Genomic DNA, 16889 nt, shown 5'->3' on the forward strand with positions numbered 1-16889 from the left:
CATCCTGTTTCTTTCTGTCTTTCCTTCTGTTCCTAAATCATCGTCCTTCTATTCCTCTCTAATCTCCCTTGCTGTTCCTCCCTTACACTCATCCTGGTCTTATTTTCTTTAGTTCGGGCTCTTCCCTTACCTTTATCTTGTTTGTTCTCTTGTTCGTCTCTTCCCTCTGTCCTATCTTCGTTCCCTCCTCCTCTTTCTTGAACTTCCTTGTATCTGCTTTAGGCAGAGAAAATATACATTACAGTATAGGTTTAAATGCTTTAGCTTCGGTTTGGGTCCACGGTGATTGGTGTGTGTGTGTGTGTGTGTGTGTGTGTGTGTGTGTGTGTGTGTGTGTGTGTGTGTGTGTGTGTGTGTGTGTGTGTGTGTGTGTTGGAGATTTGGGTGAATGGAATAGGTGGACTTCGAAATGGGTAAGTGATTGCATGATTTTCAATAAATGCATGGATGGACATGTGGATGAATAGCTGAGGTAAGTGAATGGATGAACATATGGATAGTTAGATGAATGGTTGAATAGTTGCATGGTTGGATGAATAAATTAATGAATAGCTGAATGAGTGCATGAATTAATATCCTTTGTTTGTGTTCTTAGAAATTGTGCAGTTCCAGACCTATTGGGCCTCCTAGCAAGCACAAGGACCGTACAGAGGCCAATTAGAATCATCATTAAGAGAACCCTTAACGACCCACACTGTTAAATGAATCCCTTTTACCAGGTACTGTTGCTGTCAAGCTTCACGAGTCGGTCAACCCGTCCCTTACCATGGACTTGTAAAGGCGTTTTCACTCATTCGAAGGCTTGACACTGTTCCATTGGGGGTACTATTGACCAGGATAAACTAATGATGATATCGGGCCTCTCCTTATTGCTTATGAATAGCTTGAATTCAAATTTCGCTCTATCTCGGATATTATTGAAGTCATTGTAAAACATGAACCTAAAAGGGATTTTATTATTTTTTCATTTACAAATGTTGGCGATTGACTCCCCGAATCCTGAAACAATTGATAGTTGTCACATATTATTATTAATGCCTGAGACACGGCATGACAGGTGGTTTTAAAACAGGTTTACAAGAGAAAGAAGCTATGAGCAGACAGAATAACTGAAGCATGAATAATTATAACATTAGGTATCTTAACAGAGGTATATTGGGACCTCTATCATGGTCAGGTTAGGAATCTATAATTGAGGCATACTCAGAATCCTCATCAGATTCTAGAATGATCCTTAGAAATCTTCTAAGGATCATTCTAGAAATCTTCACCTTAGATTCGAAGAATCCTGACTTGGTCTTACGAGTAATCTTCGGAGGAACAAATTACTCTAGCAATCATTACAGGATTGTAATAGAAAATCTTCACTTTAGAATATGAGAAATTAGAAGCGAAACTGGGATGAAAGACACAAACAGTGAAACAGAGTTCAGTTCCCCGACCACCACTGTTTCCACCTGCGGACATACACTGCCTTGGCTATTAGAAGGGATCTTACCTCCTATTTACGAATCCTCCAGCGAGGCATATATATCTCGTCCCAAGCAAAATGTTTCGCTGTGGCTGGAACACTGATCTTCAGTCCGGACCCTTAACTTCTTTAGAGGAAGGATAACATTCCGAATCTTGCCGGCTTCGCGAGAAGGGGGTGGAGATTAATTGTCTTGTTTACCTTTGCTTCTAAAGGGAAATCTAAGTGTTTACTTGTTCTTAAGAGAATTTGTGCTCTTTTATGGGCCATTGTTTCGATTTCTACTTAGTTTTTTTGCTTTGTAGGAGGATTTCAGAGTGGGTTCTCCTGGATATTAATAGGATTTTAGGGAGATTTAATGGAAAAGTTGCCACTCTTAAATTATTCTGCATTTATTAGGATATATTTGTTTTATTATTATTATTAATGTTATTATTGTTTTTGTAATCAGCATTTTTTATAAGATTTTTATTAGCATATTTTAGTTGCTGGATTAACTGTAGTTGCACTCTAGGTAGTGGCCAGTTTTACCATAAAGACTCTAAATTTTGGGTCTACATATATCATGCCTCATAAATTTTGAGACATATCATGCCTCAAGAGTTGTAAATACTGTCCAGACCTCAGCGTCCGCCAACTTGGTAGCTAATTATAGAGTTCTGAACATCAAAGTGACAATTATTTTGTTAGCAGTGCTTTCACTGTCCCTTTTTTTTTGCAAAGCTGAGGAGAATGCTTCGTCTCCCAGGAGATGACGCCGGAGAGAAGATGCGTTATTCGCGTAAACATCAACATATTACGCAAATGAAACAAAAATAAACAGATTACATAAAGAAAACAGACATAAACAGATTACTAACGTAATCTGTTTATTGTAACAATGACAAACTGGATGATATAACATAGTTTGTGAGATTAAGGACAGATCGGAAAGGAGGCCTGGTCGACGACCAGGCCGCGGGGACGCTGAGCCCCGGAAGCACCTCAAGGTAACTTCAAGGTAAGGTAGGCCAGCATAGAGTACGATATAATACATGACCAGCATAGTCAGACTATGACGCAAGAATAGCACAACGTCAGACTATGACGCAAGACTAGTACAGCGTCAGACTGTAACGCAAGCCTAGCACAGCATCAGACATGACTGATCAATTCCCGACAACACTCGTGGTGCAAATTAGGGCCAGTTTTTCGTCAAACCTTAATATATATACTCGGGCCGCGCTAAGCCTTCAACATGAAACAGGCGAATGGTCTCCAAGCCATACATATAGATATAGATGAGAAAGAAGTGCTATATCTCATTAATCACTGAAAATAATAACCCACTATTTTGAAAAGATGAGGAAAAGTAGACTGTATATTTCAATCCCATCCCAGGATCCTCTTCAGCAGACTGCTGAAGAGAATCCTGCGTTGGGATCGAAACACCGTCTACATTTAATATTATTTTCAAAATAGAGGGTTATTATTTTCATATAGATGCATGGATATATTTATCTCAACTCCTATAGGACGACCAATTATCTGCATGATTGTGACTATGTGAAATGAAAGCTATGGGCTTGACTGTGCTTTTGTGGGAGGGTTGTGTGTTTTGGTTTGTGGGAGAGAGAGAGAGAGAGAGAGAGAGAGAGAGAGAGAGAGAGAGAGAGAGAGAGAGAGAGAGAGAGAGAGAGAGAGAGAAGGGAGAGAGAGAGAGAAAGAGAGAGAAAGAGGGGAGAGAGAGAGCTTAACCAACACCGTCATTTTTATTCAGATAAATGTTATCCAATATCAATCAAAATAATAATAATATTATTATTATTATTAGTTGTAATCTAATAGCTAATAATAAATAGAGATAGCTATAGAAGTTATCTGCAAATAAACTACTCATTTGCCTCTGTTAGCTGGCACAAGAAATTAAAGAAAAACTTTATTTCTCGAAAGAGCTTACCAATTTCATAGGAAAAATTGGCGAGGCGCGCCCTGAAACCCTTCTCTAAGTTGTCCATTTTTCATATTTAGAGAGGAAACAGTGCCTGGTGCCAGCGTGTCCGGGATTTGCTTGGGTCTATCCCTTCATGAGAGAGAGAGAGAGAGAGAGAGAGAGAGAGAGAGAGAGAGAGAGAGAGAGAGAGAGAGAGAGAGAGAGAGAGAGAGAGAGAGAGAGAGAGAGACAGAGACAGAGAGACAGAGAGAGGTACACAGAGACAGAAAAAGGTCAGGGGGAGAGAGGGAAACTAATGTATAATAAGACAGACAGACAGAAAGATTGCATAGACAGTTGCCACACCTATTGTGGGACAAATTCACACTTTTCGTCTCTTTTGTTTGTTTCATTCCTCGGTCACTCGACATCTTGCTACTTCCTCTGTTTTATCCTGTATATTCTTATTAGCTTTTCACCTATCTTTCCCGGCCTGTCTTCTTAATTGAATTCTCTATCTAATGTTCACGCTAATTTTCCAACCTTTACTTCACATCACCTTTCCTTCTTCCTTCTCTCCTTGTCTCCTCCATCCCACTCTCACCCTCCTTTGCTCCCACTGCTCTTCCATATCTCTTTATCTTTTCTCCTTCCCTCTCTATATCTTTCCTGTATTCATCTATTCCTCTCTCATTCCTCTGCTTTTCATCTTTACATGTCCCCTTCCTACCACCCTATCCCTCGCTCCCTCCCTTCCTAGCCCTCCCTCCTTAACCCCTTCCCTAATACCCTCCAGTCCTCGCTCCCTCCCTCCCTCCCTCCCTGCCTCCCTCCCTCCCTGGATTTTCAAGGATTTGAAATGATTTTTTTGGTGGATTCAGTCGTGAAGGCAGAGAGCGTCTTCCTTATTGGCACTGGCTGTTGCGGACTTATTCTGCTTTCCCATTTATTCTTGGCGAATGTGCTTCTCTGAGAATAAATTTATTGTAGCCTGATGCGGAGAATGCCTTGGAAGATGTGCGTGCGTGCGTTCGTGGGCGCGTACTACCTACCTAGTTGAACTTACCTACTTGTATTTGCGTGGGATGAGCCCCGGCTCTTAGGTTCCGCCTCTCAGGATAAGCAGGATTCTGAACGACTCTCTTCACATTCATGAAGACAGTTCTTATATTTGCCAATCTTTCGAACGCCGCTGATGATATCCTATTGATGTGGGCTTTAGATGATAGGTTAAGGGTAATATCATCCCCCATGTCTCTTTCTCTGTACGATTCGAATCGGATTTTCTATCGCCATGTGATACCTATCGCCTGGTCTCCGAAATCTCGCAGCTAGATTTATTACTTTGCACTTGCTAGAACTGAACTCTATTAGCCCCATGAGGGATCATCATCACCATCAACTCCATCACTACACTTCCCATCATCTTCAACAACACTTCTATAACCTTCTCACCATCACAACCGCCTCGCCCACCATCATTTTCAAGGAGTATTAAGATACACTTCTCTATCTCCCTTACCATCACTATCCTCCCCAGCTCAATCTCCGTCTATTCCTCTCTTATCTACCATGTGCAACTCCCACTCCCCACCGCCACCACAACCTCCATCTCCAACCCCCCCCCCCCACCCCCTATCTCTACCTCACCAAAAAACCATCTTTAACCTCCGCTCAAAACTACCATATATTTAAGCCCATGCCACTACCACCCCACCACCACGACTGACATTACTCCACATTCCCCACAACCACCATCTTTAACCCCCCTCCCCCCATCCCACCTCCCTACCACCACGCGTCCATCAAAGTTCCCTCTACCTATTTGTTATCCCTATCTCCATCTTCCTCGCCATTCCCTCCTCTCCATCTCTTATTAGACCCACATAAAAGCTGCAGCCTGCCTCGTCGACGTATCTTAATACACCTTTACAGAGAACTGGATGATACCAAACAGATAGTAGCTCTCTCTCTCTCTCTCTCTCTCTCTCTCTCTCTCTCTCTCTCTCTCTCTCTCTCTCTCTCTCTCTCTCTCTCTCTCTCTCTCTCTCTCTCTCTCTCTCTCTCTCTCTCTCTCTCTCTCTCCGCTCTCTGGGAATATCCCTCCGGCTTCCGAACGACATCGTAAACTCCCTGAACGAGTACATTTGCTGATTAACGTTTTTCCATATATGAAGTATGACCCAACTTGTGACTCAACTTGGAAAAAAAATGTTTAGAATTACGTATAAATGTCAATGAAAGTACATTGACTTGAAAAGAAATACTTTGTACTAAATCTTTCTAATACGCTTTCTAATAAAATGCTTAGCAATCAACATTTTAGGAATCATATTTAATTGGAAGTCAGAATTGAATTATTTTATTTCATTATAAACTACATTAATTACTTATTTAATTAATATTTAATATCGAAATGAAATCAGAACGTAATGTCCCCGCGATTAAATACTGAAGTTCACTGGGGGATCGATCCCGCATCCATTGACTAGACACAAGCACTACCGACTGAACCAGGACATGCAGGCTCATCTTGGTTCAGTGGGTAGTGCCTGGTTTGTGAAATCTATATGGCCTCAGTGTTTTCTAATAGTCACTTTGACTATTAGACATGACCTAATAATTTTTCTAATAGTTTTGTGTTTTCTAATAGTCATGTGTTTTCTAATAGTGAAAACTAATGTTTTCTAATAGTCACTTTGACTATTAGACATGACCTAATAATTTTTCTAATAGTTTTGTGTTTTCTAATAGTCATGTGTTTTCTAATAGTGAAAACTAATGTTTTCTAATAGTCACTTTGACTATTGGATACATGACCTTTGTCATGTTTCTTAGGAGCCAAGCTTCAGAAAAGGCTATATGTTTACTCTTCATGATTCAAAGACCTATTCACCCTTAACAGGGTGAATAGGTCTTTGAATTATCACGAGAAAGGGTTCACCCTTAACAGGGTGAATAGGTCATAATATAATAAAGACCTACTCACCACCTATGAATAAGATCGTTTGCACCCTCTGAGAGTTACGTTCCCCTACACCATTTTTTCCCTTAAATGACTTACCAATCAGTTACCAATCAGGTTAACAAATGATTTACGAACTGACCGGAAGAAATAACGTGTATTAAAGTTTTGGTTTAATGTTTATTGCATGTGACTGGAACATTTGCCTGACCAGCAAAAGATAGATATAATGATTTAAAAGCATCATAGTAAAGGATTTTATCTTAGAGAAGCAATAGGAATGATGCGTGCTGGACTATCAGTTGTCTGGCAGCGAGGTGGCAGTAAAACCAGCTTTGATTGGATGCACCCAACTCCGGGGCAACCAATCAACGGTGAGAGGGTGAAAAGGAGCGATAACCTCGGCTTGCTGGAATAGATTTGCATCAGTCTGAAAGCAGTTCACAACCTCGGAACTCCAGAAACAAAATTATCTTTCCAGCACGAGTAATTCGAACTGGATGAGTGACTGTGAAAAGCAAATGAGTTTACATTGTGCGTTCTTGTAGAAATTTATGTTAAGAAAACTGTTCTCATCTAATTGTAACTGTAGGGTCGAGTGTAAGTTCCTGGGACCTGCCTCTTGTAGCTTTTGGTCGTCAAATGCAGCGACATTCGACTCATTTGATTATTTGATCCCAATAAATCGGTGGATCCAATTATCTTCGACTAACTCTCCTCTCATTCATTCTAGGGAGTCGAGATTCCGAAATTAAAATTATCACGAGAAAGGGTTAAGCCAGTACAATTTTGTCGCACACGGAATGGTTATGAGGATAAGGATCTGGGATAGGATGGAGGGAGGGAATGAAGGTCAACCACATGGACCATCGGGAATCGAACGCCGACTTGTAAAAAAGCGAGATCATGCTGTACCGATCAATCCAACTAGTTGGCTTCATGATTTCCAAAGTAAACAAATATTTCTTTAAATGTGTTTTATATATCTCTTGCTTGCCCAACCACTTGGGCAGGGCAGTATAGCGACAGTCTCACTTCATGCAGGTCGGCGTTCAATCCCCTACCGTCTATGTGGTTGGGCACCATTCCATTCCCCCCCGTCCCACCCCTAATCCTTATCCTGATCCCTTTCAAGTGATATATATAGTCGTAATGACTTGGCACTTTCCCCGATGGTTCTCCTTCTATCTTGCTTCTGTCCTGTCTATCCGCTGTTGCACGAGCAGAACGAGATCCACTTTTTTTGGGGTGTCCATTACAGCACTGGATTACACCTAATGAAAATCCAACCCAACAGCGAAGATATTTTATTTCTATTATTTTTGTATGACTTTTTCTACGTTTTTTTCAACGCACTGTTTACTCTGCGTGATTCCTGTTGTGAGCCCTGCATCACAAAGGTGTATTACAGCGATGCATCTTATACTGTTACGATGCAATGGTATGATGCAAGGTTCTAATGCACTGTTGCAATTGACTGATGTGATGCAGGTATGTAACTCTTTTAATACTGTGTTGTAATGCATTGAAGTTATACAGAGATGTAAGACTGTGTTTAATTGTAGTGTTGTAATACAGTTGGGGAGTATAGAGGATTGAGATACAGTGTTGTTATGCAGCTATAACACAATGTTTGTTACGACAGTGTTGTGATACAGCTTTTGTTGTGATAGTGTTGTAATTCTGAGTTTTAAAACTATGTTATAAAAGCTCTGTAATATACTGTTGTTATATAGTGTTTTTATACGGGACCAGAAAGCTTCGTCTCTTTGGTCCCGCCTCTAAACTGTCAATCAACTGGTGTACAGATTCCTGAGCCTATTGGGCTCTATCATATCTACACTTGAAACTGTGTATTGGAGTCAGCCTCCACCACATCACTGTCTAAAGCATTCCATTTACTAACTACTCTGACACTGAAAAGTTCTTTTTAATGTCTCTGTGGCTCATTTGGGCACTCAGTTTCTACCTGTGTCCCCTTTTGCGAGTACTATCCATGCTAAATTATCTGTTATTATCTATCATTCAATCCCACTGATTATTTTGTATGTGGTGATCATGTCACCCCGTATTCTTCTGTCTTTCAGCGACGTGAGTTGCAATTTACGCAGCCTTTCCTCGTAACTCATACCTCTTAGTTCTGGGACTAGTCTGGTAGCATACCTCAGAACCTTCTTCAGCTTCGTCTAATGCTTGCCAATGTATGAACTCAATGGTGGAGCCGCATGATCCAAGAGTAGTCTCACATATGTGGTATACAAGGTTCTCAATGATTCCTTACACAAGTTTATAAATTCTGATCTGATGTTAGCCAGCCTTGCATACGCAGCTGATGATATTCTTTTGATGTGGGCTTCAGGAGACAGGTTCGGCGTTATCATCTCCTAGATCTTTCCTCTGTTCGTTTCGTAGAGGATTTCGTCTCCCATTCGGTACCCTTTGTCTTGCCTCCTGTTCCATCCATCTACTTTAATTACCTTACATTTACTTGGGTTGAACTTTAGTAGTCATTTGTTGGACCATTGTTTCAGTTTGTCTAAGTCATCTTGCAGCCTCTTGCTATCTTCCTCTGTCTTAATCCTCCTCATATTTTTTGCATCATCAGCAAACTTTGAGAGGAACGTTTCTATGCCTTCTGGGAGATCATTTTCATATCAGAAACAGTATAGGTCCAGGAACCGACCCCTGCGGGACTCCACTGGTGACGCCTCACCACTCTGAGACCTCACCTCTCACAGTGACTCGCTGTCTTCTGTTGCTTAGGTACTCCCTTAGCCATTAGAGTAGAGAGTTGTAATACAGTATTGGTAACTCTGACTAGATATATATAACAAATACATTAACAATAATAATAATAAAAACAATAACACTAATAATAATAACACTAATAATAATAACACTAATAATAATAACACTAATAATAATAATACAACTCGTAACTACAATAATAAAAGTAATACAATTCGAAAAAAATAGAGGCCATTCCAAATCTATGAACGTAAAGGAGAGCTCTCTGAAGTCTTGAACCCTTTTTCAAGCTGCTTCAGATTGTGAATACTTCTTCCACTTCCTGCTGCTGCTGCTGGTGCTGCTGCTGCTGCTGCTGCTGCTGCTGCTGCTGCTGCTGCTGCTGCTACTGCTGCTGGTTATAGCAGTCCTTTAGTTGGTATTACGACCATTCTACAGAGAAAACACGTCGCATTTAAGAGCATTAAAAGGCTTTTCCTTGGTCGCTTGCAGATGCCTGAGAAAAATGTAACTATATATATATATATATATATATATATACACCTACATATACAAGTATATGTACTAGGGTGAGGTATATATATACTCTATATAGTTGGGTGAGCTGGTCATCCTACCAATTGTCCACCTCACTCTATCAGGGGACCAGCTCACCCTACCAGACGACCAACTCACCCTACAGGCGACCAGCTCACCCTAGAGGACGACCAGCTCACCCTACCAGACGACCTCCTCACCCTACCAGACGATCACCTCATCCTAGAGGACGACCAGCTCACCCTACCAGACGAACACCTCACTACTAGACGACCTCACCATACCAGACGACCTCACCCTACCAGACGACCAGCTCACCCTACCAGACGACCACCTCACCCTCCTGTGTTTCGTATGCGGACTGGGCCCGCTCAAGTTAACGGCCGTCCACCACAGACTGGCGACAGATTCAAAAGGAACCAATTATACTCTTCAAAGTTTTATTTTTCACCTTTCGGAGTGGAGTCGACGGGAAATCCGGTGGGCTGGGAACGGAGCAGCAAACATCATTGCAGTTTCTCACCTTTATATTTATATACGGTTTATACCTTCGACTTTATCCGTCTGGAAAGAATATTGAATTTGCTGTTTTTGCTTTATTGCTAAAGCCAAAACATCGGAATGGTTGGCATTTGTTTTTTTTCAAATTTGATGCTATGATTTTGTTGGCATATATATATTTTAATTAAGTGAAAGTAATTGATAGGTTCACACAGAAATCACAATAGCGTGATGCATCAAATGAAGAAATCCACAAGGGCCGTGACGAGGATTCGAACCTACGTCAGAGAGGATCTCAGACGCTGCCTTGATCGACTGAGCTACGACATGGTAAAAAGATACATGACAGGAATATGTTAAATTATTTGCACAATGAGAGATTATGTTGATGATCGCATCTGGAGTCGAATTTTGACATGTTCTGGCGGCTTTCTAGTGTGTATGGTGTTCACATGTTGCGTACATGATGTCAACATGTTTTGTACATAATGTGAACATGTTTTGAACATGTGGTGAGATTGGATTGTATTTGCTCGTCTCTTGTCTTCTGTTGTTGTATCAATGTTTTTGTTTGTGGTAATCATGTTAAATTTGTGTTGGTATCAGATGCTGTAGATGTGAGAAATAATGATTAGATGAAGAGGAATGGAGGAGTAGGGAGAAAATGAGGAATTATGGAAAAGGAAAGATTAGGAAGAGGGATGAAAGGATTGCAGAAAGCAGAGAAGAATGAATGGAAACAGGTTAAATAAGAGAAGCTGGAATGTTGTGGAAGGAAATAAGAATAGGAGGAAGATGGGAAAAGAGGAAGAGTCTACGGAGAAAGAGGTAGAAGAAGAGAATAGACATGAAAGAAAGGAAGACAGAAAGTTATGTAACCACAAGCAAACAATGTGACTGGCAAGAAAACATGACAGAGTAACATAGACAACTGAAAGAGAGAAGACAACCACCTAGAGAGAGGAGGAGGAGGAGGAGGAGAACAGCATCATCCCATCTGCTTTAAGGATTAAGAAACACAAGACTCCGGGAGGAGTTTGAGAGAGTCGACCGAACGTATGGTCCTATACCCTGCAGGAGGCTAAAGGAATCCAAGATCCCATGAGATCCCGGGTCCTAGTGACCCTGTGCTTAAGAGGCAGCACAGGGTCACCTGCCTACGTGGTCCCTTGCCGCTTACCTATGAGCTTCATGACCATCAAAACGAAAGAGTCCTGATAAAATAAAGTCAAAGGGCCAGGGTTGCTAGCAAGGTCGGCCTAGAATCGGCAAACAGAAGTGGCCGAAGGTCTCAAACCTCATTGACTAATGGTCAATGAAGCTTCTTTCTAATGGTAAGAAGCTCAGTGTTACAAAAGTAAGAGTTACTGTGCAACTTAAATGGGGCGTTCAACGTCCATTAGGGACCAGGATGAATGGTTATGGAGCCTTGAGCCACTAGCCAAAGGAACCCAAGGTTGCTAGATAAAGAGATCAGGAGCCACTAGCTAAAGGAACCCAAGGTTGCTAGATAAAGAGATCAGGAGCCACTAGCCAAAGGAACCCAAGGTTGCTAGATAAAGAGATCAGGAGCCACTAGCTAAAGGAACCCAAGGTTGTTAGATAAAGAGATCAGGAGCCATTAGCCTAAAGGGTAAATAGCCGCTTAATTGGGGAAAATCTTTTTAATATTAATCCTTTTCGTCTTTTTTCCTAATTCTTGTATTAATACTGAAGCTTCTGTTGGTGAGGCGCGAATTCTTCTCTATCAGTTGATAGCTTCCTAAGCTTATCATTTAGATGTTATACTGATTCTTCCACCTGTCTCCTTGATGTGCATCCGCCTCTCTTAAAATGCTTCTTGTTTCCTAGATAATTATTTGTATTTATCTTAAGCTAACTTTCACTAATTCTGTATTGCTTAATGGATCACTCTGCACCCATTGAATTTAGTTTCAGTTTCTTATTATCATCAGCTCTGGCCACCCCCTCATTCCACTAACAGTTTCTTCCATTCTTTTATCAGTTCGTGCCTCTCTACACGTCTATTCTTAGATTCACGGGGATTCGAACTGAAGCATTAATAAAATGAGTCCGTTTGTCTCCTACGGTTCGAGTGAAGGAACATCCCTCGGGGTTGTCAATGGTAACTTATTCTAATGTAAATATTCCACGTAACCTTTCGTACATGTAACAAGATCATATGTTGATAATAATCTTGTCTCAGGGACGACTACCAACTCTTCTCTTGTACTAGTCGACCAAGTCTCTTTCTCTCAACTCTAAGCAGGCGATGAGTCACAATAACGTGGCTGAAGTATGTTGACCAGACCACACACTAGAAATTGAAGGGACGACGACGTTTCGGTCCGTCCTGGACCATTCTCAAGTCGATGAATCGACTTGAGAATGGTCCAGGACGGACCGAAACGTCGTCGTCCCTTCAATTTCTAGTGTGTGGTCTGGTCAACATCTCAACTCTAAAATTTTACTATCTCATTGGATTGTCGTGGTTCCTTCATCCACTTGCCTCTATTGCCGTTCCTGGTGACTGTAGAAATAGCCACGTCTCTCTCTATTCACTTCAATAAACATTTTAAAATATATTTCTTTACTGAGTCACTATTTTGTTAATCTCTTACCCCCTCAACATCTCAGTTCAAGGTAACTAAAATACTCTCAACACTCTGTGAGTGCTACATCCTTCCACTGTTGGGAACTGGTGATAATTTCGTCCCTAACCAAGCTACCAGACCTCCACTGGATTATTGCCCAACCAGATGATTATCCTGCCGACTCTCTGCCGTCTGGGATGGCCGTTTACTTCCTATCTTGGTCGACTGCCAGCAGAGGATGTTCTTCATGCCTACCTTAATGCCTTTACTCTTTATATTATTGTATAGTGTTGTTTTAATTGCGTGAGGCGAGTGTGTGTGTGTGTGTGTGTGTGTGTGTGTGTGTGTGTGTGTGTGTGTGTGTGTGTGTGTGTGTGTGTGTGTGTGTGTGTGTGTGTGTGTGTGTGAGGAAAAAGGGAGTGAAAATGTGAGGTAGAGGGAAATGAGTGTATGAGGAAGCAGAAAGGAGTGCATGAGTAAGAGTTGAGTGAGTATGGACAAAGCAGTGGACATGGATAAAGGCAAGTCTGGGTTGAATTATGTTGTTCAAACCCATACACTAGAAAGTGAAGGAACGACGACGTTTCGGTCCATCCTGGACCATTCTCAAGTCGATTTTCCTCATATTACTGTATGAGTTGAATTAGTTTGTGTGATGGGAATAAATATAATTGTATGAAATATTGGTGACAATTCACGATTAGCATTGTACACCTCAGCATCAGGAGTCACAGAGAGACATTACACGTCCACTTACGAGATCTGTACCATCACAGCGGCTTAGTAGGTATTCACTAAACCGTATACGAGCTCCGAAACGCTACGAAGTCGTCCATGACGGTAATAAGCTTAGGTTGAGGACCACCTCATTGCGTGTCGCAGCTCGTAAATTGTTTAGTAAATACGGACTAAGCCGCCATGAACGAGATAAGAGGTAGAGCTCTCGTAACAGGTCACCAACCTGCTCTATAGACCATAGACTCACCTGTTTTCTTTCTTGAATGACGAAATGAATCAATATGTGATATCTGTAATGTTTTAATGAATAACATTGTAACATCCTTTTACTGTAATTGTTCACCTGTGTGTTCAGGTAGACGTAATGATATTGAATGACTGCACCAAGGAAACAAAGACAAGAATAGTACAAGAACATGACAAGAACAGTACAAGAACACAACACATCCCGTACACATGAGAAGAATCCTTGATACCTCTAAGTCAATGAAGAAAAAGACAAAGCAATTATCATGAAAAAACACTATGCCATTGGAGTTATATAGCACTTGAAAGGGATATAAGGACAAGGCACAGGAATATGTGGATAAGGAATTGGGATACTGAGGACAGGGAATTGGGATTTGAAAACAAGATGATCTGGGATTTGAATATAAGGAGCTGGGAGATACGGATAAAAGTGTGGATTACGAAGACACGGTGAAGGAACGGTGCCCCAGCCACTTGGACTATTGGGGGATCGAACCCGGACATGTAAGATACAAGGACATCGCTGTACAGGAACAGCCCAAAGGATTGGACGAAACAAAAACATTAATGAAAGAGTTCTGAGGCTTTTTCTTTAACAAGATGGATATTTTTTTTTCGCCATTTGCAGTTAATATGTTATTATTTTGCTAATTTGTTGTAATGTTAACTCTAGTTTTTTGTAAAGCTGTATCTGGGTCAGTTAGGGGCAGACACGTTACTAAGTGGTCGTGTTTGGAAGAATTATCAAATATTCGGGATTGAAAGATTACCGTAAGATCGTGGCTGGAAGAATCACTCCGCCAGAAACTCCAAGTGGTTGGGCACCATTCCTTCCCCCCGTCCCATTCCTAATCCTTATCCTGACCCCTTCCAAGTGCTATATAGTCGTAATGGCTTGGCCCTTTCCCCCCCTGATAATTCCCTTCCGCCAGAAACACATTCACAGTGCAGTGTTGTGTTCAGAAACACAGTAGTAGTCGGTCTAAACACTATACTTGTGTTCGTAAGAATGGCTTCGTAAGAACGTACCACCTAATCACACCTAATCACACACACACACACACACACACACACACACACACACACACACACACACACACACACACACACACACACACACACACACACACACACACACACACACAATCACACACACACACACACACACACACACACACACACACACAAGCGTTCCGGAATATCGTAAGAGGAACTTTTTTCCCTTTGGACGTGGAATTGAATTTTTACCAAAGTTAAGGTTTCTGTACTGAGGGAACACAGAGCGCTGGCGAGGGCTCACCTCTGAAAGGTCGTTGGGAGATGAGAGAGACGAGTATGGATACTGTTTCCTCAGTTTAATGATGTTGGTTATCTTGGCAACGATAACGGCTATGATTATGAGGATAATGGTAACGTTGATGGCAATGATGAGAGATAACACTTGATTTATGTTAATTAATATAACTCTCTGCTATTACTATAATTTAAAAAGTTATAGTAATTGTAAAAAATAACTCAGTACTTGTGCGTATATGCACCACATGCACACTTTTTCATAACATAATGAGATGAAAATGCAGAGATTTTTCGTAATCTTGTGAGAGGGAGAGAGAGAGAATCGTTCATAGGGAAGATATCACACATCTCGTATCTTCTAGATAGTTTCTGGACCTGTCATTAGAACTGTTTCCCCCATCCTCTCCTGTGAACACCTAGCCAAGCTTAACCTAACCCAACCTAGCCAAGCCTAACCTAAACAAAATTTTGAGTCCTCCATCAGAGCTATATTACATATAGCCTCTGATGATGAATCTCAAACATAACACAATTGTAGGGACCCATAGCCTCGGAGAAGAAAATACTTGAGTACTCAGAGGAGCTCTTGAATCTTACTATTCCTGTCTAAAGCCTCCCAAGTGCCTTCTCCATCATCTCTCCTCCATCTGAATGGCACTCCAGCCGTGCCTATCCACCATCCTTTTGCTGCCTGGATGGCCCTTAGATCGTCCATCAGAAATCGTGAAGTGCCCCTCAGGATGGCCACCTTGCTGGGCAGGAACGTCTTATTGATCCTCGGCCTCTGTGGTGACGCAAGGAAACGCCACTCGGGGTTTTGGGCCTTTTTCGTGACGCAAAAATACGCCACTCGGGGTTTTTGGCCCTTTTTCGTGACGCAAAGATACGCCACTCGGGGTTTTTTGCCCTTTTTCGTGACGCAAAGATACGCCACTCGGGAATTTTGACCCTTTTTCGTGACGCAAAGATACGCCACTCGGGGTTTCTGGCCTTTTTTGTGACGCAAAGATACGCCACTCGGGGTTTTTGGCCCTTTTTCGTGACGCAAAGATACGCCACTCGGGGTTTTTGGCCCTTTTCGTGACGCAAAGATACGCCACTCGGGGTTTTTGGCCCTTTTTCGTGACACAAAGATACGCTACTCGGGGATTTTGGCCCTTTTTCGTGACGCAAAGATACGCCACTCGAGTTCTTTGGCCTTTATCATGACGCAATGATACACTACAAGGATTCTTTGGTATATGGTCGTGACGCAATAGCACTTCATTCGGTTTCTTCAAAACTAGCATCTGTCTATGCTATTTTGCATACTGAAATGAAAACAGAGTTATCTGTCTCAATTCAGCGTGGGAAGATAGATTGTTCTGAGAGGCTGAAGAAATGATAGATGAGTTGGGGATATAGTGAAGAGTGAAAGAGAGAAAGAGAGAGAGGACAGAAGATAAAAGGAAGATATTGAGATACATAGATATACATAAAATAATAACAAATAACAGGAATACAAAATGAGATAGCGAAAGACTGAGATATATTCAGAAAGTGAAGGGGAATCAATGTCAATTTTATAAATACATTCTACCCCCCCCCCACCCCTTCCCTCCCATCAACTCCAAAATAGAACTCTAATACCCCTTTAAGCACATGACTTTCCCTCTCTCCCCCATCCCATCCTTGAAGGTCTCATATAAAACTCTTCCTTCCCAGAGTTGCACATTGCTCGGGTCTGTTCCATAAACGCTACACACCTTTTCCATTTGATCCTGGAAGAGATCCATCCACTGGATCCACGTAATCTTGAACAAGTCCAACCAAAAGTGGAGGATTCGAACCCTGTCATGTGGACAGTCGAGATCTTCCAGATGGACGAGCTGGGGGGGG

The 16889-nt window shown here is 41.6% G+C and overlaps 1 pseudogene; it reads left to right on the forward strand.

Moving 5' to 3' along the window:
- Nucleotides 1-16889, forward strand: part of LOC138353145 (carboxypeptidase N subunit 2-like) — an 88936-nt pseudogene that overhangs the window by 13472 nt on the left and 58575 nt on the right.

This window comes from Procambarus clarkii, chromosome 6 (assembly GCF_040958095.1).
Source record: "Procambarus clarkii isolate CNS0578487 chromosome 6, FALCON_Pclarkii_2.0, whole genome shotgun sequence".
NCBI lineage: Eukaryota > Metazoa > Arthropoda > Malacostraca > Decapoda > Cambaridae > Procambarus > Procambarus clarkii.